General features: G+C 54.0%; 22 non-coding genes across 22 annotated transcripts; all 22 read left to right on the forward strand.

Annotated features, from left to right (window-relative positions):
- The first annotated feature begins 392 nt into the window (after nucleotides 1-392).
- Nucleotides 393-556, forward strand: LOC149280015 (U1 spliceosomal RNA). The gene has a single exon (XR_016278267.1). It is a non-coding gene; the product is annotated as a U1 spliceosomal RNA (small nuclear RNA).
- Nucleotides 557-1430: 874 nt separating this feature from the next.
- LOC149280016 (small nucleolar RNA U3) lies at nucleotides 1431-1646 on the forward strand. Its single transcript, XR_016278488.1, has one exon. It is a non-coding gene; the product is annotated as a small nucleolar RNA U3 (small nucleolar RNA).
- Nucleotides 1647-2181: 535 nt separating this feature from the next.
- LOC149280017 (U1 spliceosomal RNA) lies at nucleotides 2182-2345 on the forward strand. The gene has a single exon (XR_016278268.1). It is a non-coding gene; the product is annotated as a U1 spliceosomal RNA (small nuclear RNA).
- An 853-nt stretch (nucleotides 2346-3198) lies between these two features.
- LOC149280018 (small nucleolar RNA U3) lies at nucleotides 3199-3414 on the forward strand. The gene has a single exon (XR_016278424.1). It is a non-coding gene; the product is annotated as a small nucleolar RNA U3 (small nucleolar RNA).
- A 535-nt stretch (nucleotides 3415-3949) lies between these two features.
- Nucleotides 3950-4113, forward strand: LOC149280019 (U1 spliceosomal RNA). The gene has a single exon (XR_016278269.1). It is a non-coding gene; the product is annotated as a U1 spliceosomal RNA (small nuclear RNA).
- An 881-nt stretch (nucleotides 4114-4994) lies between these two features.
- Nucleotides 4995-5210, forward strand: LOC149280020 (small nucleolar RNA U3). Its single transcript, XR_016278426.1, has one exon. It is a non-coding gene; the product is annotated as a small nucleolar RNA U3 (small nucleolar RNA).
- Nucleotides 5211-5745: 535 nt separating this feature from the next.
- On the forward strand, nucleotides 5746-5909 carry LOC149280021 (U1 spliceosomal RNA). Its single transcript, XR_016278270.1, has one exon. It is a non-coding gene; the product is annotated as a U1 spliceosomal RNA (small nuclear RNA).
- An 887-nt stretch (nucleotides 5910-6796) lies between these two features.
- LOC149280022 (small nucleolar RNA U3) lies at nucleotides 6797-7012 on the forward strand. The gene has a single exon (XR_016278427.1). It is a non-coding gene; the product is annotated as a small nucleolar RNA U3 (small nucleolar RNA).
- A 535-nt stretch (nucleotides 7013-7547) lies between these two features.
- LOC149280023 (U1 spliceosomal RNA) lies at nucleotides 7548-7711 on the forward strand. Its single transcript, XR_016278272.1, has one exon. It is a non-coding gene; the product is annotated as a U1 spliceosomal RNA (small nuclear RNA).
- An 887-nt stretch (nucleotides 7712-8598) lies between these two features.
- On the forward strand, nucleotides 8599-8814 carry LOC149280024 (small nucleolar RNA U3). Its single transcript, XR_016278499.1, has one exon. It is a non-coding gene; the product is annotated as a small nucleolar RNA U3 (small nucleolar RNA).
- A 535-nt stretch (nucleotides 8815-9349) lies between these two features.
- LOC149280025 (U1 spliceosomal RNA) lies at nucleotides 9350-9513 on the forward strand. Its single transcript, XR_016278273.1, has one exon. It is a non-coding gene; the product is annotated as a U1 spliceosomal RNA (small nuclear RNA).
- Nucleotides 9514-10387: 874 nt separating this feature from the next.
- LOC149280026 (small nucleolar RNA U3) lies at nucleotides 10388-10603 on the forward strand. Its single transcript, XR_016278478.1, has one exon. It is a non-coding gene; the product is annotated as a small nucleolar RNA U3 (small nucleolar RNA).
- A 535-nt stretch (nucleotides 10604-11138) lies between these two features.
- LOC149280027 (U1 spliceosomal RNA) lies at nucleotides 11139-11302 on the forward strand. Its single transcript, XR_016278274.1, has one exon. It is a non-coding gene; the product is annotated as a U1 spliceosomal RNA (small nuclear RNA).
- An 874-nt stretch (nucleotides 11303-12176) lies between these two features.
- On the forward strand, nucleotides 12177-12392 carry LOC149280028 (small nucleolar RNA U3). The gene has a single exon (XR_016278489.1). It is a non-coding gene; the product is annotated as a small nucleolar RNA U3 (small nucleolar RNA).
- Nucleotides 12393-12927: 535 nt separating this feature from the next.
- LOC149280029 (U1 spliceosomal RNA) lies at nucleotides 12928-13091 on the forward strand. Its single transcript, XR_016278353.1, has one exon. It is a non-coding gene; the product is annotated as a U1 spliceosomal RNA (small nuclear RNA).
- An 889-nt stretch (nucleotides 13092-13980) lies between these two features.
- LOC149280030 (small nucleolar RNA U3) lies at nucleotides 13981-14196 on the forward strand. Its single transcript, XR_016278500.1, has one exon. It is a non-coding gene; the product is annotated as a small nucleolar RNA U3 (small nucleolar RNA).
- Nucleotides 14197-14730: 534 nt separating this feature from the next.
- LOC149280031 (U1 spliceosomal RNA) lies at nucleotides 14731-14894 on the forward strand. The gene has a single exon (XR_016278336.1). It is a non-coding gene; the product is annotated as a U1 spliceosomal RNA (small nuclear RNA).
- An 874-nt stretch (nucleotides 14895-15768) lies between these two features.
- Nucleotides 15769-15984, forward strand: LOC149280032 (small nucleolar RNA U3). Its single transcript, XR_016278490.1, has one exon. It is a non-coding gene; the product is annotated as a small nucleolar RNA U3 (small nucleolar RNA).
- Nucleotides 15985-16519: 535 nt separating this feature from the next.
- LOC149280033 (U1 spliceosomal RNA) lies at nucleotides 16520-16683 on the forward strand. The gene has a single exon (XR_016278275.1). It is a non-coding gene; the product is annotated as a U1 spliceosomal RNA (small nuclear RNA).
- Nucleotides 16684-17572: 889 nt separating this feature from the next.
- Nucleotides 17573-17788, forward strand: LOC149280034 (small nucleolar RNA U3). The gene has a single exon (XR_016278501.1). It is a non-coding gene; the product is annotated as a small nucleolar RNA U3 (small nucleolar RNA).
- Nucleotides 17789-18322: 534 nt separating this feature from the next.
- Nucleotides 18323-18486, forward strand: LOC149280035 (U1 spliceosomal RNA). Its single transcript, XR_016278276.1, has one exon. It is a non-coding gene; the product is annotated as a U1 spliceosomal RNA (small nuclear RNA).
- Nucleotides 18487-19375: 889 nt separating this feature from the next.
- Nucleotides 19376-19591, forward strand: LOC149280036 (small nucleolar RNA U3). Its single transcript, XR_016278428.1, has one exon. It is a non-coding gene; the product is annotated as a small nucleolar RNA U3 (small nucleolar RNA).
- The last annotated feature ends 236 nt before the right edge of the window (nucleotides 19592-19827 follow it).

Below are 19827 nucleotides of genomic sequence, written 5' to 3' on the forward strand. Positions count from 1 at the left end.
GAGGGGCTTAATGTTGCCTATGTTTCATGAGCCTTTAATGGAAACGTTCTACGTGCCAACATCAAATGATAGCCAAGTCCTGTTGCCCGGCTCGTGCTTTAAGGTCGCCAAGGGGTAAATGCTCCTTCCCCGCCGCGAGGTCCTGCTGATGGGCGGTGCTACCGCGTGCAAATTTTTGTGCTGCAAAGCACTCTGGGAATGCTGGATTTTACAAGCGCAGCTTAACACGGGAAGATTTTTCCCTGAAGGGCAACAATGAGGAATTTCCTGTGTGCAGGCACCTTGTCCAAGCAGCTGTTCTGCACAGAGCCCAGTGTTAGAGCAGAAACCCCCACCACGACTTTAGCGAGGGGTGTGGAAGTGGCGCCCCCCACCATCTTCTATGGCAGCTCATACTTACCTGGCAGGGGAGATACCCTGATCACGAAGGGGGTTCTCCCAGGGTGAGGCTCAGCCATTGCACTCCGGCTGTGCTGACCCCTGCGATTTCCCCAAATGCGGGAAACTCGACTGCATAATTTCTGGTAGTGGGGGACTGCGTTCGCGCTTTCCCCTGATCATCCTGGTTTAACGATAGAGCCCGCAGTATCTCCGGTATCAGCTGGTGGTTCTCCAGGCGTGGCCCTTGCCGCTACCTCCTAAGGGGGCTGCTCTAGCGCCTTGAGGCGTGCCTCCCCCGCCTCACCCCGTCTGCTCATCCGCTGGGTTGGCTGGCTTTGCCGCTTCCGACCCAGCCTGCGCTCGGCGCCTCCTAGGCCGGGAGGAAGCTCCTTCGCCCTGTCTCTTCTGATGCTCTTGAAAGGCTGGCGACCGCCGCCCAGCCGCCGGCTTTTCTTTCCTCTCTTTCCCGGGAACTCGCGCCTGGGCTTGCCCTTCCAGAAGCACGCGCCGCCTAGCCTCTCGTGTTAATGACGCTTTATGCTTTGCCAGGAACCGCCTCCGTTATGGTTAGGGAAAAGGGTACCGCCCCAGACTCTTTGCGGCCTCATCAGGTGTTGCTCCTACGTCAGAGACAATATATCTGCATAAGCCCCACCCCTGGGAGGTCTTAAATGTTAAACGTGTGGTCTCATCACTCACGCTTCTCTGGTTGGTTTTTTTTCCTTCTTGCTTTTCCAAAGCATGCTTAAACGCCATCACAGAGCGTCCTCGGTCAAGCTGCTGATGTTGATGTTCTGCGCTGCCTCGCAGCCTGCCTTGGATGTAATGTATGTTCAGTGGTTGAATAAACGCAATCTAGCCTATTTCACGCATTGACTTCTAAGAAAAGCGTTACGAATTGGTTTTTTTTTGTTTGTTTTCATAAGATTCATGCATTGCAAAGTCTTCTTCTCTTTCGGAGTTGTGCGAATGTCTTAACTTTAGTTTGTCGCTGCAAGCTATATAGCGATGCCTTTAGGTGGGACGGTGTCCCTCGCAGAGCGGACGTCAAGACTGTACTTTCAGGGATCATTTCTATAGTGCCCGACCGGAGAAATGCGCTCGGAAGTGGTCAGGCTCGGTAACCACGATGAAGAGCTCGCGTGCGTTCCCCTGAGCGCGAAGCGAGTATCAAGCGCCGTGGCTAACGGCTGCTTGTTGCTTTTGATGACTGGTCCTTTCTTCGCGAGAGCAGGTTAGGAGGGGGAACGCGCAAGCTGAGTGGTTACTTCTCGTAGCGACGCCTTGAGCTGTGCTTTCTGCGGATACAGCCTTAATTGTGTTTGTTGGCCTCTTTCGAGGGCCTTCCTTCTATGCCGTCGTACTAGCTTTCGAGGCAGGCCTACTCTTAACAGGATAGACACCTCGCGAGGGGCTTAATGTTGCCTATGTTTCATGAGCCTTTAATGGAAACGTTCTACGTGCCAACATCAAATGATAGCCAAGTCCTGTTGCCCGGCTCGTGCTTTAAGGTCGCCAAGGGGTAAATGCTCCTTCCCCGCCGCGAGGTCCTGCTGATGGGCGGTGCTACCGCGTGCAAATTTTTGTGCTGCAAAGCACTCTGGGAATGCTGGATTTTACAAGCGCAGCTTAACACGGGAAGATTTTTCCCTGAAGGGCAACAATGAGGAATTTCCTGTGTGCAGGCACCTTGTCCAAGCAGCTGTTCTGCACAGAGCCCAGTGTTAGAGCAGAAACCCCCACCACGACTTTAGCGAGGGGTGTGGAAGTGGCGCCCCCCACCATCTTCTATGGCAGCTCATACTTACCTGGCAGGGGAGATACCCTGATCACGAAGGGGGTTCTCCCAGGGTGAGGCTCAGCCATTGCACTCCGGCTGTGCTGACCCCTGCGATTTCCCCAAATGCGGGAAACTCGACTGCATAATTTCTGGTAGTGGGGGACTGCGTTCGCGCTTTCCCCTGATCATCCCGGTTTAACGATAGAGCCCGCAGTATCTCCGGTATCAGCTGGTGGTTCTCCAGGCGTGGCCCTTGCCGCTACCTCCTAAGGGGGCTGCTCTAGCGCCTTGAGGCGTGCCTCCCCCGCCTCACCCCGTCTGCTCATCCGCTGGGTTGGCTGGCTTTGCCGCTTCCGACCCAGCCTGCGCTCGGCGCCTCCTAGGCCGGGAGGAAGCTCCTTCGCCCTGTCTCTTCTGATGCTCTTGAAAGGCTGGCGACCGCCGCCCAGCCGCCGGCTTTTCTTTCCTCTCTTTCCCGGGAACTCGCGCCTGGGCTTGCCCTTCCAGAAGCACGCGCCGCCTAGCCTCTCGTGTTAATGACGCTTTATGCTTTGCCAGGAACCGCCTCCGTTATGGTTAGGGAAAAGGGTACCGCCCCAGACTCTTTGCGGCCTCATCAGGTGTTGCTCCTACGTCAGAGACAATATATCTGCATAAGCCCCACCCCTGGGAGGTCTTAAATGTTAAACGTGTGGTCTCATCACTCACGCTTCTCTGGTTGGTTTTTTTTCCTTCTTGCTTTTCCAAAGCATGCTTAAACGCCATCACAGAGCGTCCTCGGTCAAGCTGCTGATGTTGATGTTCTGCGCTGCCTCGCAGCCTGCCTTGGATGTAATGTATGTTCAGTGGTTGAATAAACGCAATCTAGCCTATTTCACGCATTGACTTCTAAGAAAAGCGTTACGAATTGGTTTTTTTTTTGTTTGTTTTCATAAGATTCATGCATTGCAAAGTCTTCTTCTCTTTCGGAGTTGTGCGAATGTCTTAACTTTAGTTTGTCGCTGCAAGCTATATAGCGATGCCTTTAGATGGACGTCAAGACTGTACTTTCAGGGATCATTTCTATAGTGCCCGACCGGAGAAATGTGCTCGGAAGTGGTCAGGCTCGGTAACCACGATGAAGAGCTCGCGTGCGTTCCCCTGAGCGCGAAGCGAGTATCAAGCGCCGTGGCTAACGGCTGCTTGTTGCTTTTGATGACTGGTCCTTTCTTCGCGAGAGCAGGTTAGGAGGGGGAACGCGCAAGCTGAGTGGTTACTTCTCGTAGCGACGCGTTGAGCTGTGCTTTCTGCGGATACAGCCTTAATTGTGTTTGTTGGCCTCTTTCGAGGGCCTTCCTTCTATGCCGTCGTACTAGCTTTCGAGGCAGGCCTACTCTTAACAGGATAGACACCTCGCGAGGGGCTTAATGTTGCCTATGTTTCATGAGCCTTTAATGGAAACGTTCTACGTGCCAACATCAAATGATAGCCAAGTCCTGTTGCCCGGCTCGTGCTTTAAGGTCGCCAAGGGGTAAATGCTCCTTCCCCGCCGCGAGGTCCTGCTGATGGGCGGTGCTACCGCGTGCAAATTTTTGTGCTGCAAAGCACTCTGGGAATGCTGGATTTTACAAGCGCAGCTTAACACGGGAAGATTTTTCCCTGAAGGGCAACAATGAGGAATTTCCTGTGTGCAGGCACCTTGTCCAAGCAGCTGTTCTGCACAGAGCCCAGTGTTAGAGCAGAAACCCCCACCACGACTTTAGCGAGGGGTGTGGAAGTGGCGCCCCCCACCATCTTCTATGGCAGCTCATACTTACCTGGCAGGGGAGATACCCTGATCACGAAGGGGGTTCTCCCAGGGTGAGGCTCAGCCATTGCACTCCGGCTGTGCTGACCCCTGCGATTTCCCCAAATGCGGGAAACTCGACTGCATAATTTCTGGTAGTGGGGGACTGCGTTCGCGCTTTCCCCTGATCATCCCGGTTTAACGATAGAGCCCGCAGTATCTCCGGTATCAGCTGGTGGTTCTCCAGGCGTGGCCCTTGCCGCTACCTCCTAAGGGGGCTGCTCTAGCGCCTTGAGGCGCGCCTCCCCCGCCTCACCCCGTCTGCTCATCCGCTGGGTTAGCTGGCTTTGCCGCTTCCGACCCAGCCTGCGCTCGGCGCCTCCTAGCCCGGGAGGAAGCTCCTTCGCCCTGTCTCTTCTGATGCTCTTGAAAGGCTGGCGACCGCCGCCCAGCCGCCTCCTCTCCTGCCGTTGGCTTTTCTTTCCTCTCTTTCCCGGGAACTCGCACCTGGGCTTGCCCTTCCAGAAGCACGCGCCGCCTAGCCTCTCGTGTTAATGACGCTTTATGCTTTGCCAGGAACCGCCTCCGTTATGGTTAGGGAAAAGGGTACCGCCCCAGACTCTTTGCGGCCTCATCAGGTGTTGCTCCTACGTCAGAGACAATATATCTGCATAAGCCCCACCCCTGGGAGGTCTTAAATGTTAAACGTGTGGTCTCATCACTCACGCTTCTCTGGTTGGTTTTTTTTCCTTCTTGCTTTTCCAAAGCATGCTTAAACGCCATCACAGAGCGTCCTCGGTCAAGCTGCTGATGTTGATGTTCTGCGCTGCCTCGCAGCCTGCCTTGGATGTAATGTATGTTCAGTGGTTGAATAAACGCAATCTAGCCTATTTCACGCATTGACTTCTAAGAAAAGCGTTACGAATTGGTTTTTTTTTGTTTGTTTTCATAAGATTCATGCATTGCAAAGTCTTCTTCTCTTTCGGAGTTGTGCGAATGTCTTAACTTTAGTTTGTCGCTGCAAGCTATATAGCGATGCCTTTAGGTGTCCCTCGCAGAGCGGACGTCAAGACTGTACTTTCAGGGATCATTTCTATAGTGCCCGACCGGAGAAATGTGCTCGGAAGTGGTCAGGCTCGGTAACCACGATGAAGAGCTCGCGTGCGTTCCCCTGAGCGCGAAGCGAGTATCAAGCGCCGTGGCTAACGGCTGCTTGTTGCTTTTGATGACTGGTCCTTTCTTCGCGAGAGCAGGTTAGGAGGGGGAACGCGCAAGCTGAGTGGTTACTTCTCGTAGCGACGCGTTGAGCTGTGCTTTCTGCGGATACAGCCTTAATTGTGTTTGTTGGCCTCTTTCGAGGGCCTTACTTCTATGCCGTCGTACTAGCTTTCGAGGCAGGCCTACTCTTAACAGGATAGACACCTCGCGAGGGGCTTAATGTTGCCTATGTTTCATGAGCCTTTCATGGAAACGTTCTACGTGCCAACATCAAATGATAGCCAAGTCCTGTTGCCCGGCTCGTGCTTTAAGGTCGCCAAGGGGTAAATGCTCCTTCCCCGCCGCGAGGTCCTGCTGATGGGCGGTGCTACCGCGTGCAAATTTTTGTGCTGCAAAGCACTCTGGGAATGCTGGATTTTACAAGCGCAGCTTAACACGGGAAGATTTTTCCCTGAAGGGCAACAATGAGGAATTTCCTGTGTGCAGGCACCTTGTCCAAGCAGCTGTTCTGCACAGAGCCAAGTGTTAGAGCAGAAACCCCCACCACGACTTTAGCGAGGGGTGTGGAAGTGGCGCCCCCCACCATCTTCTATGGCAGCTCATACTTACCTGGCAGGGGAGATACCCTGATCACGAAGGGGGTTCTCCCAGGGTGAGGCTCAGCCATTGCACTCCGGCTGTGCTGACCCCTGCGATTTCCCCAAATGCGGGAAACTCGACTGCATAATTTCTGGTAGTGGGGGACTGCGTTCGCGCTTTCCCCTGATCATCCCGGTTTAACGATAGAGCCCGCAGTATCTCCGGTATCAGCTGGTGGTTCTCCAGGCGTGGCCCTTGCCGCTACCTCCTAAGGGGGCTGCTCTAGCGCCTTGAGGCGCGCCTCCTCCGCCTCACCCCGTCTGCTCATCCGCTGGGTTAGCTGGCTTTGCCGCTTCCGACCCAGCCTGCGCTCGGCGCCTCCTAGCCCGGGAGGAAGCTCCTTCGCCCTGTCTCTTCTGATGCTCTTGAAAGGCTGGCGACCGCCGCCCAGCCGCCTCCTCTCCTGCCGTTGGCTTTTCTTTCCTCTTTCCCGGGAACTCGCACCTGGGCTTGCCCTTCCAGAAGCACGCGCCGCCTAGCCTCTCGTGTTAATGACGCTTTATGCTTTGCCAGGAACCGCCTCCGTTATGGTTAGGGAAAAGGGTACCGCCCCAGACTCTTTGCGGCCTCATCAGGTGTTGCTCCTACGTCAGAGACAATATATCTGCATAAGCCCCACCCCTGGGAGGTCTTAAATGTTAAACGTGTGGTCTCATCACTCACGCTTCTCTGGTTGGTTTTTTTTCCTTCTTGCTTTTCCAAAGCATGCTTAAACGCCATCACAGAGCGTCCTCGGTCAAGCTGCTGATGTTGATGTTCTGCGCTGCCTCGCAGCCTGCCTTGGATGTAATGTATGTTCAGTGGTTGAATAAACGCAATCTAGCCTATTTCACGCATTGACTTCTAAGAAAAGCGTTACGAATTGGTTTTTTTTTGTTTGTTTTCATAAGATTCATGCATTGCAAAGTCTTCTTCTCTTTCGGAGTTGTGCGAATGTCTTAACTTTAGTTTGTCGCTGCAAGCTATATAGCGATGCCTTTAGGTGGGACGGTGTCCCTCGCAGAGCGGACGTCAAGACTGTACTTTCAGGGATCATTTCTATAGTGCCCGACCGGAGAAATGTGCTCGGAAGTGGTCAGGCTCGGTAACCACGATGAAGAGCTCGCGTGCGTTCCCCTGAGCGCGAAGCGAGTATCAAGCGCCGTGGCTAACGGCTGCTTGTTGCTTTTGATGACTGGTCCTTTCTTCGCGAGAGCAGGTTAGGAGGGGGAACGCGCAAGCTGAGTGGTTACTTCTCGTAGCGACGCGTTGAGCTGTGCTTTCTGCGGATACAGCCTTAATTGTGTTTGTTGGCCTCTTTCGAGGGCCTTCCTTCTATGCCGTCGTACTAGCTTTCGAGGCAGGCCTACTCTTAACAGGATAGACACCTCGCGAGGGGCTTAATGTTGCCTATGTTTCATGAGCCTTTCATGGAAACGTTCTACGTGCCAACATCAAATGATAGCCAAGTCCTGTTGCCCGGCTCGTGCTTTAAGGTCGCCAAGGGGTAAATGCTCCTTCCCCGCCGCGAGGTCCTGCTGATGGGCGGTGCTACCGCGTGCAAATTTTTGTGCTGCAAAGCACTCTGGGAATGCTGGATTTTACAAGCGCAGCTTAACACGGGAAGATTTTTCCCTGAAGGGCAACAATGAGGAATTTCCTGTGTGCAGGCACCTTGTCCAAGCAGCTGTTCTGCACAGAGCCAAGTGTTAGAGCAGAAACCCCCACCACGACTTTAGCGAGGGGTGTGGAAGTGGCGCCCCCCACCATCTTCTATGGCAGCTCATACTTACCTGGCAGGGGAGATACCCTGATCACGAAGGGGGTTCTCCCAGGGTGAGGCTCAGCCATTGCACTCCGGCTGTGCTGACCCCTGCGATTTCCCCAAATGCGGGAAACTCGACTGCATAATTTCTGGTAGTGGGGGACTGCGTTCGCGCTTTCCCCTGATCATCCCGGTTTAACGATAGAGCCCGCAGTATCTCCGGTATCAGCTGGTGGTTCTCCAGGCGTGGCCCTTGCCGCTACCTCCTAAGGGGGCTGCTCTAGCGCCTTGAGGCGCGCCTCCTCCGCCTCACCCCGTCTGCTCATCCGCTGGGTTAGCTGGCTTTGCCGCTTCCGACCCAGCCTGCGCTCGGCGCCTCCTAGCCCGGGAGGAAGCTCCTTCGCCCTGTCTCTTCTGATGCTCTTGAAAGGCTGGCGACCGCCGCCCAGCCGCCTCCTCTCCTGCCGTTGGCTTTTCTTTCCTCTTTCCCGGGAACTCGCACCTGGGCTTGCCCTTCCAGAAGCACGCGCCGCCTAGCCTCTCGTGTTAATGACGCTTTATGCTTTGCCAGGAACCGCCTCCGTTATGGTTAGGGAAAAGGGTACCGCCCCAGACTCTTTGCGGCCTCATCAGGTGTTGCTCCTACGTCAGAGACAATATATCTGCATAAGCCCCACCCCTGGGAGGTCTTAAATGTTAAACGTGTGGTCTCATCACTCACGCTTCTCTGGTTGGTTTTTTTTCCTTCTTGCTTTTCCAAAGCATGCTTAAACGCCATCACAGAGCGTCCTCGGTCAAGCTGCTGATGTTGATGTTCTGCGCTGCCTCGCAGCCTGCCTTGGATGTAATGTATGTTCAGTGGTTGAATAAACGCAATCTAGCCTATTTCACGCATTGACTTCTAAGAAAAGCGTTACGAATTGGTTTTTTTTTGTTTGTTTTCATAAGATTCATGCATTGCAAAGTCTTCTTCTCTTTCGGAGTTGTGCGAATGTCTTAACTTTAGTTTGTCGCTGCAAGCTATATAGCGATGCCTTTAGGTGGGACGGTGTCCCTCGCAGAGCGGACGTCAAGACTGTACTTTCAGGGGTCATTTCTATAGTGCCCGACCGGAGAAATGTGCTCGGAAGTGGTCAGGCTCGGTAACCACGATGAAGAGCTCGCGTGCGTTCCCCTGAGCGCGAAGCGAGTATCAAGCGCCGTGGCTAACGGCTGCTTGTTGCTTTTGATGACTGGTCCTTTCTTCGCGAGAGCAGGTTAGGAGGGGGAACGCGCAAGCTGAGTGGTTACTTCTCGTAGCGACGCGTTGAGCTGTGCTTTCTGCGGATACAGCCTTAATTGTGTTTGTTGGCCTCTTTCGAGGGCCTTCCTTCTATGCCGTCGTACTAGCTTTCGAGGCAGGCCTACTCTTAACAGGATAGACACCTCGCGAGGGGCTTAATGTTGCCTATGTTTCATGAGCCTTTAATGGAAACGTTCTACGTGCCAACATCAAATGATAGCCAAGTCCTGTTGCCCGGCTCGTGCTTTAAGGTCGCCAAGGGGTAAATGCTCCTTCCCCGCCGCGAGGTCCTGCTGATGGGTGGTGCTACCGCGTGCAAATTTTTGTGCTGCAAAGCACTCTGGGAATGCTGGATTTTACAAGCGCAGCTTAACACGGGAAGATTTTTCCCTGAAGGGCAACAATGAGGAATTTCCTGTGTGCAGGCACCTTGTCCAAGCAGCTGTTCTGCACAGAGCCAAGTGTTAGAGCAGAAACCCCCACCACGACTTTAGCGAGGGGTGTGGAAGTGGCGCCCCCCACCATCTTCTATGGCAGCTCATACTTACCTGGCAGGGGAGATACCCTGATCACGAAGGGGGTTCTCCCAGGGTGAGGCTCAGCCATTGCACTCCGGCTGTGCTGACCCCTGCGATTTCCCCAAATGCGGGAAACTCGACTGCATAATTTCTGGTAGTGGGGGACTGCGTTCGCGCTTTCCCCTGATCATCCCGGTTTAACGATAGAGCCCGCAGTATCTCCGGTATCAGCTGGTGGTTCTCCAGGCGTGGCCCTTGCCGCTACCTCCTAAGGGGGCTGCTCTAGCGCCTTGAGGCGTGCCTCCTCCGCCTCACCCCGTCTGCTCATCCGCTGGGTTAGCTGGCTTTGCCGCTTCCGACCCAGCCTGCGCTCGGCGCCTCCTAGGCCGGGAGGAAGCTCCTTCGCCCTGTCTCTTCTGATGCTCTTGAAAGGCTGGCGACCGCCGCCCAGCCGCCGGCTTTTCTTTCCTCTCTTTCCCGGGAACTCGCGCCTGGGCTTGCCCTTCCAGAAGCACGCGCCGCCTAGCCTCTCGTGTTAATGACGCTTTATGCTTTGCCAGGAACCGCCTCCGTTATGGTTAGGGAAAAGGGTACCGCCCCAGACTCTTTGCGGCCTCATCAGGTGTTGCTCCTACGTCAGAGACAATATATCTGCATAAGCCCCACCCCTGGGAGGTCTTAAATGTTAAACGTGTGGTCTCATCACTCACGCTTCTCTGGTTGGTTTTTTTTCCTTCTTGCTTTTCCAAAGCATGCTTAAACGCCATCACAGAGCGTCCTCGGTCAAGCTGCTGATGTTGATGTTCTGCGCTGCCTCGCAGCCTGCCTTGGATGTAATGTATGTTCAGTGGTTGAATAAACGCAATCTAGCCTATTTCACGCATTGACTTCTAAGAAAAGCGTTACGAATTGGTTTTTTTTTGTTTGTTTTCATAAGATTCATGCATTGCAAAGTCTTCTTCTCTTTCGGAGTTGTGCGAATGTCTTAACTTTAGTTTGTCGCTGCAAGCTATATAGCGATGCCTTTAGGTGGGACGGTGTCCCTCGCAGAGCGGACGTCAAGACTGTACTTTCAGGGATCATTTCTATAGTGCCCGACCGGAGAAATGCGCTCGGAAGTGGTCAGGCTCGGTAACCACGATGAAGAGCTTGCGTGCGTTCCCCTGAGCGCGAAGCGAGTATCAAGCGCCGTGGCTAACGGCTGCTTGTTGCTTTTGATGACTGGTCCTTTCTTCGCGAGAGCAGGTTAGGAGGGGGAACGCGCAAGCTGAGTGGTTACTTCTCGTAGCGACGCCTTGAGCTGTGCTTTCTGCGGATACAGCCTTAATTGTGTTTGTTGGCCTCTTTCGAGGGCCTTCCTTCTATGCCGTCGTACTAGCTTTCGAGGCAGGCCTACTCTTAACAGGATAGACACCTCGCGAGGGGCTTAATGTTGCCTATGTTTCATGAGCCTTTAATGGAAACGTTCTACGTGCCAACATCAAATGATAGCCAAGTCCTGTTGCCCGGCTCGTGCTTTAAGGTCGCCAAGGGGTAAATGCTCCTTCCCCGCCGCGAGGTCCTGCTGATGGGCGGTGCTACCGCGTGCAAATTTTTGTGCTGCAAAGCACTCTGGGAATGCTGGATTTTACAAGCGCAGCTTAACACGGGAAGATTTTTCCCTGAAGGGCAACAATGAGGAATTTCCTGTGTGCAGGCACCTTGTCCAAGCAGCTGTTCTGCACAGAGCCCAGTGTTAGAGCAGAAACCCCCACCACGACTTTAGCGAGGGGTGTGGAAGTGGCGCCCCCCACCATCTTCTATGGCAGCTCATACTTACCTGGCAGGGGAGATACCCTGATCACGAAGGGGGTTCTCCCAGGGTGAGGCTCAGCCATTGCACTCCGGCTGTGCTGACCCCTGCGATTTCCCCAAATGCGGGAAACTCGACTGCATAATTTCTGGTAGTGGGGGACTGCGTTCGCGCTTTCCCCTGATCATCCTGGTTTAACGATAGAGCCCGCAGTATCTCCGGTATCAGCTGGTGGTTCTCCAGGCGTGGCCCTTGCCGCTACCTCCTAAGGGGGCTGCTCTAGCGCCTTGAGGCGTGCCTCCCCCGCCTCACCCCGTCTGCTCATCCGCTGGGTTGGCTGGCTTTGCCGCTTCCGACCCAGCCTGCGCTCGGCGCCTCCTAGGCCGGGAGGAAGCTCCTTCGCCCTGTCTCTTCTGATGCTCTTGAAAGGCTGGCGACCGCCGCCCAGCCGCCGGCTTTTCTTTCCTCTCTTTCCCGGGAACTCGCGCCTGGGCTTGCCCTTCCAGAAGCACGCGCCGCCTAGCCTCTCGTGTTAATGACGCTTTATGCTTTGCCAGGAACCGCCTCCGTTATGGTTAGGGAAAAGGGTACCGCCCCAGACTCTTTGCGGCCTCATCAGGTGTTGCTCCTACGTCAGAGACAATATATCTGCATAAGCCCCACCCCTGGGAGGTCTTAAATGTTAAACGTGTGGTCTCATCACTCACGCTTCTCTGGTTGGTTTTTTTTCCTTCTTGCTTTTCCAAAGCATGCTTAAACGCCATCACAGAGCGTCCTCGGTCAAGCTGCTGATGTTGATGTTCTGCGCTGCCTCGCAGCCTGCCTTGGATGTAATGTATGTTCAGTGGTTGAATAAACGCAATCTAGCCTATTTCACGCATTGACTTCTAAGAAAAGCGTTACGAATTGGTTTTTTTTTGTTTGTTTTCATAAGATTCATGCATTGCAAAGTCTTCTTCTCTTTCGGAGTTGTGCGAATGTCTTAACTTTAGTTTGTCGCTGCAAGCTATATAGCGATGCCTTTAGGTGGGACGGTGTCCCTCGCAGAGCGGACGTCAAGACTGTACTTTCAGGGATCATTTCTATAGTGCCCGACCGGAGAAATGCGCTCGGAAGTGGTCAGGCTCGGTAACCACGATGAAGAGCTCGCGTGCGTTCCCCTGAGCGCGAAGCGAGTATCAAGCGCCGTGGCTAACGGCTGCTTGTTGCTTTTGATGACTGGTCCTTTCTTCGCGAGAGCAGGTTAGGAGGGGGAACGCGCAAGCTGAGTGGTTACTTCTCGTAGCGACGCCTTGAGCTGTGCTTTCTGCGGATACAGCCTTAATTGTGTTTGTTGGCCTCTTTCGAGGGCCTTCCTTCTATGCCGTCGTACTAGCTTTCGAGGCAGGCCTACTCTTAACAGGATAGACACCTCGCGAGGGGCTTAATGTTGCCTATGTTTCATGAGCCTTTAATGGAAACGTTCTACGTGCCAACATCAAATGATAGCCAAGTCCTGTTGCCCGGCTCGTGCTTTAAGGTCGCCAAGGGGTAAATGCTCCTTCCCCGCCGCGAGGTCCTGCTGATGGGCGGTGCTACCGCGTGCAAATTTTTGTGCTGCAAAGCACTCTGGGAATGCTGGATTTTACAAGCGCAGCTTAACACGGGAAGATTTTTCCCTGAAGGGCAACAATGAGGAATTTCCTGTGTGCAGGCACCTTGTCCAAGCAGCTGTTCTGCACAGAGCCCAGTGTTAGAGCAGAAACCCCCACCACGACTTTAGCGAGGGGTGTGGAAGTGGCGCCCCCCACCATCTTCTATGGCAGCTCATACTTACCTGGCAGGGGAGATACCCTGATCACGAAGGGGGTTCTCCCAGGGTGAGGCTCAGCCATTGCACTCCGGCTGTGCTGACCCCTGCGATTTCCCCAAATGCGGGAAACTCGACTGCATAATTTCTGGTAGTGGGGGACTGCGTTCGCGCTTTCGCCTGATCATCCCGGTTTAACGATAGAGCCCGCAGTATCTCCGGTATCAGCTGGTGGTTCTCCAGGCGTGGCCCTTGCCGCTACCTCCTAAGGGGGCTGCTCTAGCGCCTTGAGGCGTGCCTCCCCCGCCTCACCCCGTCTGCTCATCCGCTGGGTTGGCTGGCTTTGCCGCTTCCGACCCAGCCTGCGCTCGGCGCCTCCTAGGCCGGGAGGAAGCTCCTTCGCCCTGTCTCTTCTGATGCTCTTGAAAGGCTGGCGACCGCCGCCCAGCCGCCTCCTCTCCTGCCGTTGGCTTTTCTTTCCTCTCTTTCCCGGGAACTCGCGCCTGGGCTTGCCCTTCCAGAAGCACGCGCCGCCTAGCCTCTCGTGTTAATGACGCTTTATGCTTTGCCAGGAACCGCCTCCGTTATGGTTAGGGAAAAGGGTACCGCCCCAGACTCTTTGCGGCCTCATCAGGTGTTGCTCCTACGTCAGAGACAATATATCTGCATAAGCCCCACCCCTGGGAGGTCTTAAATGTTAAACGTGTGGTCTCATCACTCACGCTTCTCTGGTTGGTTTTTTTTCCTTCTTGCTTTTCCAAAGCATGCTTAAACGCCATCACAGAGCGTCCTCGGTCAAGCTGCTGATGTTGATGTTCTGCGCTGCCTCGCAGCCTGCCTTGGATGTAATGTATGTTCAGTGGTTGAATAAACGCAATCTAGCCTATTTCACGCATTGACTTCTAAGAAAAGCGTTACGAATTGGTTTTTTTTTGTTTGTTTTCATAAGATTCATGCATTGCAAAGTCTTCTTCTCTTTCGGAGTTGTGCAAATGTCTTAACTTTAGTTTGTCGCTGCAAGCTATATAGCGATGCCTTTAGGTGGGACGGTGTCCCTCGCAGAGCGGACGTCAAGACTGTACTTTCAGGGGTCATTTCTATAGTGCCCGACCGGAGAAATGTGCTCGGAAGTGGTCAGGCTCGGTAACCACGATGAAGAGCTCGCGTGCGTTCCCCTGAGCGCGAAGCGAGTATCAAGCGCCGTGGCTAACGGCTGCTTGTTGCTTTTGATGACTGGTCCTTTCTTCGCGAGAGCAGGTTAGGAGGGGGAACGCGCAAGCTGAGTGGTTACTTCTCGTAGCGACGCGTTGAGCTGTGCTTTCTGCGGATACAGCCTTAATTGTGTTTGTTGGCCTCTTTCGAGGGCCTTCCTTCTATGCCGTCGTACTAGCTTTCGAGGCAGGCCTACTCTTAACAGGATAGACACCTCGCGAGGGGCTTAATGTTGCCTATGTTTCATGAGCCTTTAATGGAAACGTTCTACGTGCCAACATCAAATGATAGCCAAGTCCTGTTGCCCGGCTCGTGCTTTAAGGTCGCCAAGGGGTAAATGCTCCTTCCCCGCCGCGAGGTCCTGCTGATGGGCGGTGCTACCGCGTGCAAATTTTTGTGCTGCAAAGCACTCTGGGAATGCTGGATTTTACAAGCGCAGCTTAACACGGGAAGATTTTTCCCTGAAGGGCAACAATGAGGAATTTCCTGTGTGCAGGCACCTTGTCCAAGCAGCTGTTCTGCACAGAGCCAAGTGTTAGAGCAGAAACCCCCACCACGACTTTAGCGAGGGGTGTGGAAGTGGCGCCCCCACCATCTTCTATGGCAGCTCATACTTACCTGGCAGGGGAGATATCCTGATCACGAAGGGGGTTCTCCCAGGGTGAGGCTCAGCCATTGCACTCCGGCTGTGCTGACCCCTGCGATTTCCCCAAATGCGGGAAACTCGACTGCATAATTTCTGGTAGTGGGGGACTGCGTTCGCGCTTTCCCCTGATCATCCCGGTTTAACGATAGAGCCCGCAGTATCTCCGGTATCAGCTGGTGGTTCTCCAGGCGTGGCCCTTGCCGCTACCTCCTAAGGGGGCTGCTCTAGCGCCTTGAGGCGTGCCTCCCCCGCCTCACCCCGTCTGCTCATCCGCTGGGTTAGCTGGCTTTGCCGCTTCCGACCCAGCCTGCGCTCGGCGCCTCCTAGGCCGGGAGGAAGCTCCTTCGCCCTGTCTCTTCTGATGCTCTTGAAAGGCTGGCGACCGCCGCCCAGCCGCCGGCTTTTCTTTCCTCTCTTTCCCGGGAACTCGCACCTGGGCTTGCCCTTCCAGAAGCACGCGCCGCCTAGCCTCTCGTGTTAATGACGCTTTATGCTTTGCCAGGAACCGCCTCCGTTATGGTTAGGGAAAAGGGTACCGCCCCAGACTCTTTGCGGCCTCATCAGGTGTTGCTCCTACGTCAGAGACAATATATCTGCATAAGCCCCACCCCTGGGAGGTCTTAAATGTTAAACGTGTGGTCTCATCACTCACGCTTCTCTGGTTGGTTTTTTTTCCTTCTTGCTTTTCCAAAGCATGCTTAAACGCCATCACAGAGCGTCCTCGGTCAAGCTGCTGATGTTGATGTTCTGCGCTGCCTCGCAGCCTGCCTTGGATGTAATGTATGTTCAGTGGTTGAATAAACGCAATCTAGCCTATTTCACGCATTGACTTCTAAGAAAAGCGTTACGAATTGGTTTTTTTTTGTTTGTTTTCATAAGATTCATGCATTGCAAAGTCTTCTTCTCTTTCGGAGTTGTGCGAATGTCTTAACTTTAGTTTGTCGCTGCAAGCTATATAGCGATGCCTTTAGGTGGGACGGTGTCCCTCGCAGAGCGGACGTCAAGACTGTACTTTCAGGGATCATTTCTATAGTGCCCGACCGGAGAAATGCGCTCGGAAGTGGTCAGGCTCGGTAACCACGATGAAGAGCTCGCGTGCGTTCCCCTGAGCGCGAAGCGAGTATCAAGCGCCGTGGCTAACGGCTGCTTGTTGCTTTTGATGACTGGTCCTTTCTTCGCGAGAGCAGGTTAGGAGGGGGAACGCGCAAGCTGAGTGGTTACTTCTCGTAGCGACGCCTTGAGCTGTGCTTTCTGCGGATACAGCCTTAATTGTGTTTGTTGGCCTCTTTCGAGGGCCTTCCTTCTATGCCGTCGTACTAGCTTTCGAGGCAGGCCTACTCTTAACAGGATAGACACCTCGCGAGGGGCTTAATGTTGCCTATGTTTCATGAGCCTTTAATGGAAACGTTCTACGTGCCAACATCAAATGATAGCCAAGTCCTGTTGCCCGGCTCGTGCTTTAAGGTCGCCAAGGGGTAAATGCTCCTTCCCCGCCGCGAGGTCCTGCTGATGGGCGGTGCTACCGCGTGCAAATTTTTGTGCTGCAAAGCACTCTGGGAATGCTGGATTTTACAAGCGCAGCTTAACACGGGAAGATTTTTCCCTGAAGGGCAACAATGAGGAATTTCCTGTGTGCAGGCACCTTGTCCAAGCAGCTGTTCTGCACAGAGCCCAGTGTTAGAGCAGAAACCCCCACCACGACTTTAGCGAGGGGTGTGGAAGTGGCGCCCCCCACCATCTTCTATGGCAGCTCATACTTACCTGGCAGGGGAGATACCCTGATCACGAAGGGGGTTCTCCCAGGGTGAGGCTCAGCCATTGCACTCCGGCTGTGCTGACCCCTGCGATTTCCCCAAATGCGGGAAACTCGACTGCATAATTTCTGGTAGTGGGGGACTGCGTTCGCGCTTTCCCCTGATCATCCCGGTTTAACGATAGAGCCCGCAGTATCTCCGGTATCAGCTGGTGGTTCTCCAGGCGTGGCCCTTGCCGCTACCTCCTAAGGGGGCTGCTCTAGCGCCTTGAGGCGTGCCTCCCCCGCCTCACCCCGTCTGCTCATCCGCTGGGTTGGCTGGCTTTGCCGCTTCCGACCCAGCCTGCGCTCGGCGCCTCCTAGGCCGGGAGGAAGCTCCTTCGCCCTGTCTCTTCTGATGCTCTTGAAAGGCTGGCGACCGCCGCCCAGCCGCCTCCTCTCCTGCCGTTGGCTTTTCTTTCCTCTCTTTCCCGGGAACTCGCGCCTGGGCTTGCCCTTCCAGAAGCACGCGCCGCCTAGCCTCTCGTGTTAATGACGCTTTATGCTTTGCCAGGAACCGCCTCCGTTATGGTTAGGGAAAAGGGTACCGCCCCAGACTCTTTGCGGCCTCATCAGGTGTTGCTCCTACGTCAGAGACAATATATCTGCATAAGCCCCACCCCTGGGAGGTCTTAAATGTTAAACGTGTGGTCTCATCACTCACGCTTCTCTGGTTGGTTTTTTTTCCTTCTTGCTTTTCCAAAGCATGCTTAAACGCCATCACAGAGCGTCCTCGGTCAAGCTGCTGATGTTGATGTTCTGCGCTGCCTCGCAGCCTGCCTTGGATGTAATGTATGTTCAGTGGTTGAATAAACGCAATCTAGCCTATTTCACGCATTGACTTCTAAGAAAAGCGTTACGAATTGGTTTTTTTTTGTTTGTTTTCATAAGATTCATGCATTGCAAAGTCTTCTTCTCTTTCGGAGTTGTGCGAATGTCTTAACTTTAGTTTGTCGCTGCAAGCTATATAGCGATGCCTTTAGGTGGGACGGTGTCCCTCGCAGAGCGGACGTCAAGACTGTACTTTCAGGGGTCATTTCTATAGTGCCCGACCGGAGAAATGTGCTCGGAAGTGGTCAGGCTCGGTAACCACGATGAAGAGCTCGCGTGCGTTCCCCTGAGCGCGAAGCGAGTATCAAGCGCCGTGGCTAACGGCTGCTTGTTGCTTTTGATGACTGGTCCTTTCTTCGCGAGAGCAGGTTAGGAGGGGGAACGCGCAAGCTGAGTGGTTACTTCTCGTAGCGACGCGTTGAGCTGTGCTTTCTGCGGATACAGCCTTAATTGTGTTTGTTGGCCTCTTTCGAGGGCCTTCCTTCTATGCCGTCGTACTAGCTTTCGAGGCAGGCCTACTCTTAACAGGATAGACACCTCGCGAGGGGCTTAATGTTGCCTATGTTTCATGAGCCTTTCATGGAAACGTTCTACGTGCCAACATCAAATGATAGCCAAGTCCTGTTGCCCGGCTCGTGCTTTAAGGTCGCCAAGGGGTAAATGCTCCTTCCCCGCCGCGAGGTCCTGCTGATGGGCGGTGCTACCGCGTGCAAATTTTTGTGCTGCAAAGCACTCTGGGAATGCTGGATTTTACAAGCGCAGCTTAACACGGGAAGATTTTTCCCTGAAGGGCAACAATGAGGAATTTCCTGTGTGCAGGCACCTTGTCCAAGCAGCTGTTCTGCACAGAGCCAAGTGTTAGAGCAGAAACCCCCACCACGACTTTAGCGAGGGGTGTGGAAGTGGCGCCCCCACCATCTTCTATGGCAGCTCATACTTACCTGGCAGGGGAGATACCCTGATCACGAAGGGGGTTCTCCCAGGGTGAGGCTCAGCCATTGCACTCCGGCTGTGCTGACCCCTGCGATTTCCCCAAATGCGGGAAACTCGACTGCATAATTTCTGGTAGTGGGGGACTGCGTTCGCGCTTTCCCCTGATCATCCCGGTTTAACGATAGAGCCCGCAGTATCTCCGGTATCAGCTGGTGGTTCTCCAGGCGTGGCCCTTGCCGCTACCTCCTAAGGGGGCTGCTCTAGCGCCTTGAGGCGTGCCTCCCCCGCCTCACCCCGTCTGCTCATCCGCTGGGTTAGCTGGCTTTGCCGCTTCCGACCCAGCCTGCGCTCGGCGCCTCCTAGGCCGGGAGGAAGCTCCTTCGCCCTGTCTCTTCTGATGCTCTTGAAAGGCTGGCGACCGCCGCCCAGCCGCCTCCTCTCCTGCCGTTGGCTTTTCTTTCCTCTCTTTCCCGGGAACTCGCACCTGGGTTTGCCCTTCCAGAAGCACGCGCCGCCTAGCCTCTCGTGTTAATGACGCTTTATGCTTTGCCAGGAACCGCCTCCGTTATGGTTAGGGAAAAGGGTACCGCCCCAGACTCTTTGCGGCCTCATCAGGTGTTGCTCCTACGTCAGAGACAATATATCTGCATAAGCCCCACCCCTGGGAGGTCTTAAATGTTAAACGTGTGGTCTCATCACTCACGCTTCTCTGGTTGGTTTTTTTTCCTTCTTGCTTTTCCAAAGCATGCTTAAACGCCATCACAGAGCGTCCTCGGTCAAGCTGCTGATGTTGATGTTCTGCGCTGCCTCGCAGCCTGCCTTGGATGTAATGTATGTTCAGTGGTTGAATAAACGCAATCTAGCCTATTTCACGCATTGACTTCTAAGAAAAGCGTTACGAATTGTTTTTTTTTTGTTTGTTTTCATAAGATTCATGCATTGCAAAGTCTTCTTCTCTTTCGGAGTTGTGCGAATGTCTTAACTTTAGTTTGTCGCTGCAAGCTATATAGCGATGCCTTTAGGTGGGACGGTGTCCCTCGCAGAGCGGACGTCAAGACTGTACTTTCAGGGATCATTTCTATAGTGCCCGACCGGAGAAATGTGCTCGGAAGTGGTCAGGCTCGGTAACCACGATGAAGAGCTCGCGTGCGTTCCCCTGAGCGCGAAGCGAGTATCAAGCGCCGTGGCTAACGGCTGCTTGTTGCTTTTGATGACTGGTCCTTTCTTCGCGAGAGCAGGTTAGGAGGGGGAACGCGCAAGCTGAGTGGTTACTTCTCGTAGCGACGCGTTGAGCTGTGCTTTCTGCGGATACAGCCTTAATTGTGTTTGTTGGCCTCTTTCGAGGGCCTTCCTTCTATGCCGTCGTACTAGCTTTCGAGGCAGGCCTACTCTTAACAGGATAGACACCTCGCGAGGGGCTTAATGTTGCCTATGTTTCATGAGCCTTTAATGGAAACGTTCTACGTGCCAACATCAAATGATAGCCAAGTCCTGTTGCCCGGCTC

The sequence above is a fragment of the Sceloporus occidentalis genome, unplaced genomic scaffold (assembly GCF_023333645.1).
Source record: "Sceloporus occidentalis isolate IW3139 unplaced genomic scaffold, rSceOcc1.0.p SCAF_160, whole genome shotgun sequence".
Taxonomy (NCBI): Eukaryota; Metazoa; Chordata; class Lepidosauria; order Squamata; family Phrynosomatidae; genus Sceloporus; species Sceloporus occidentalis.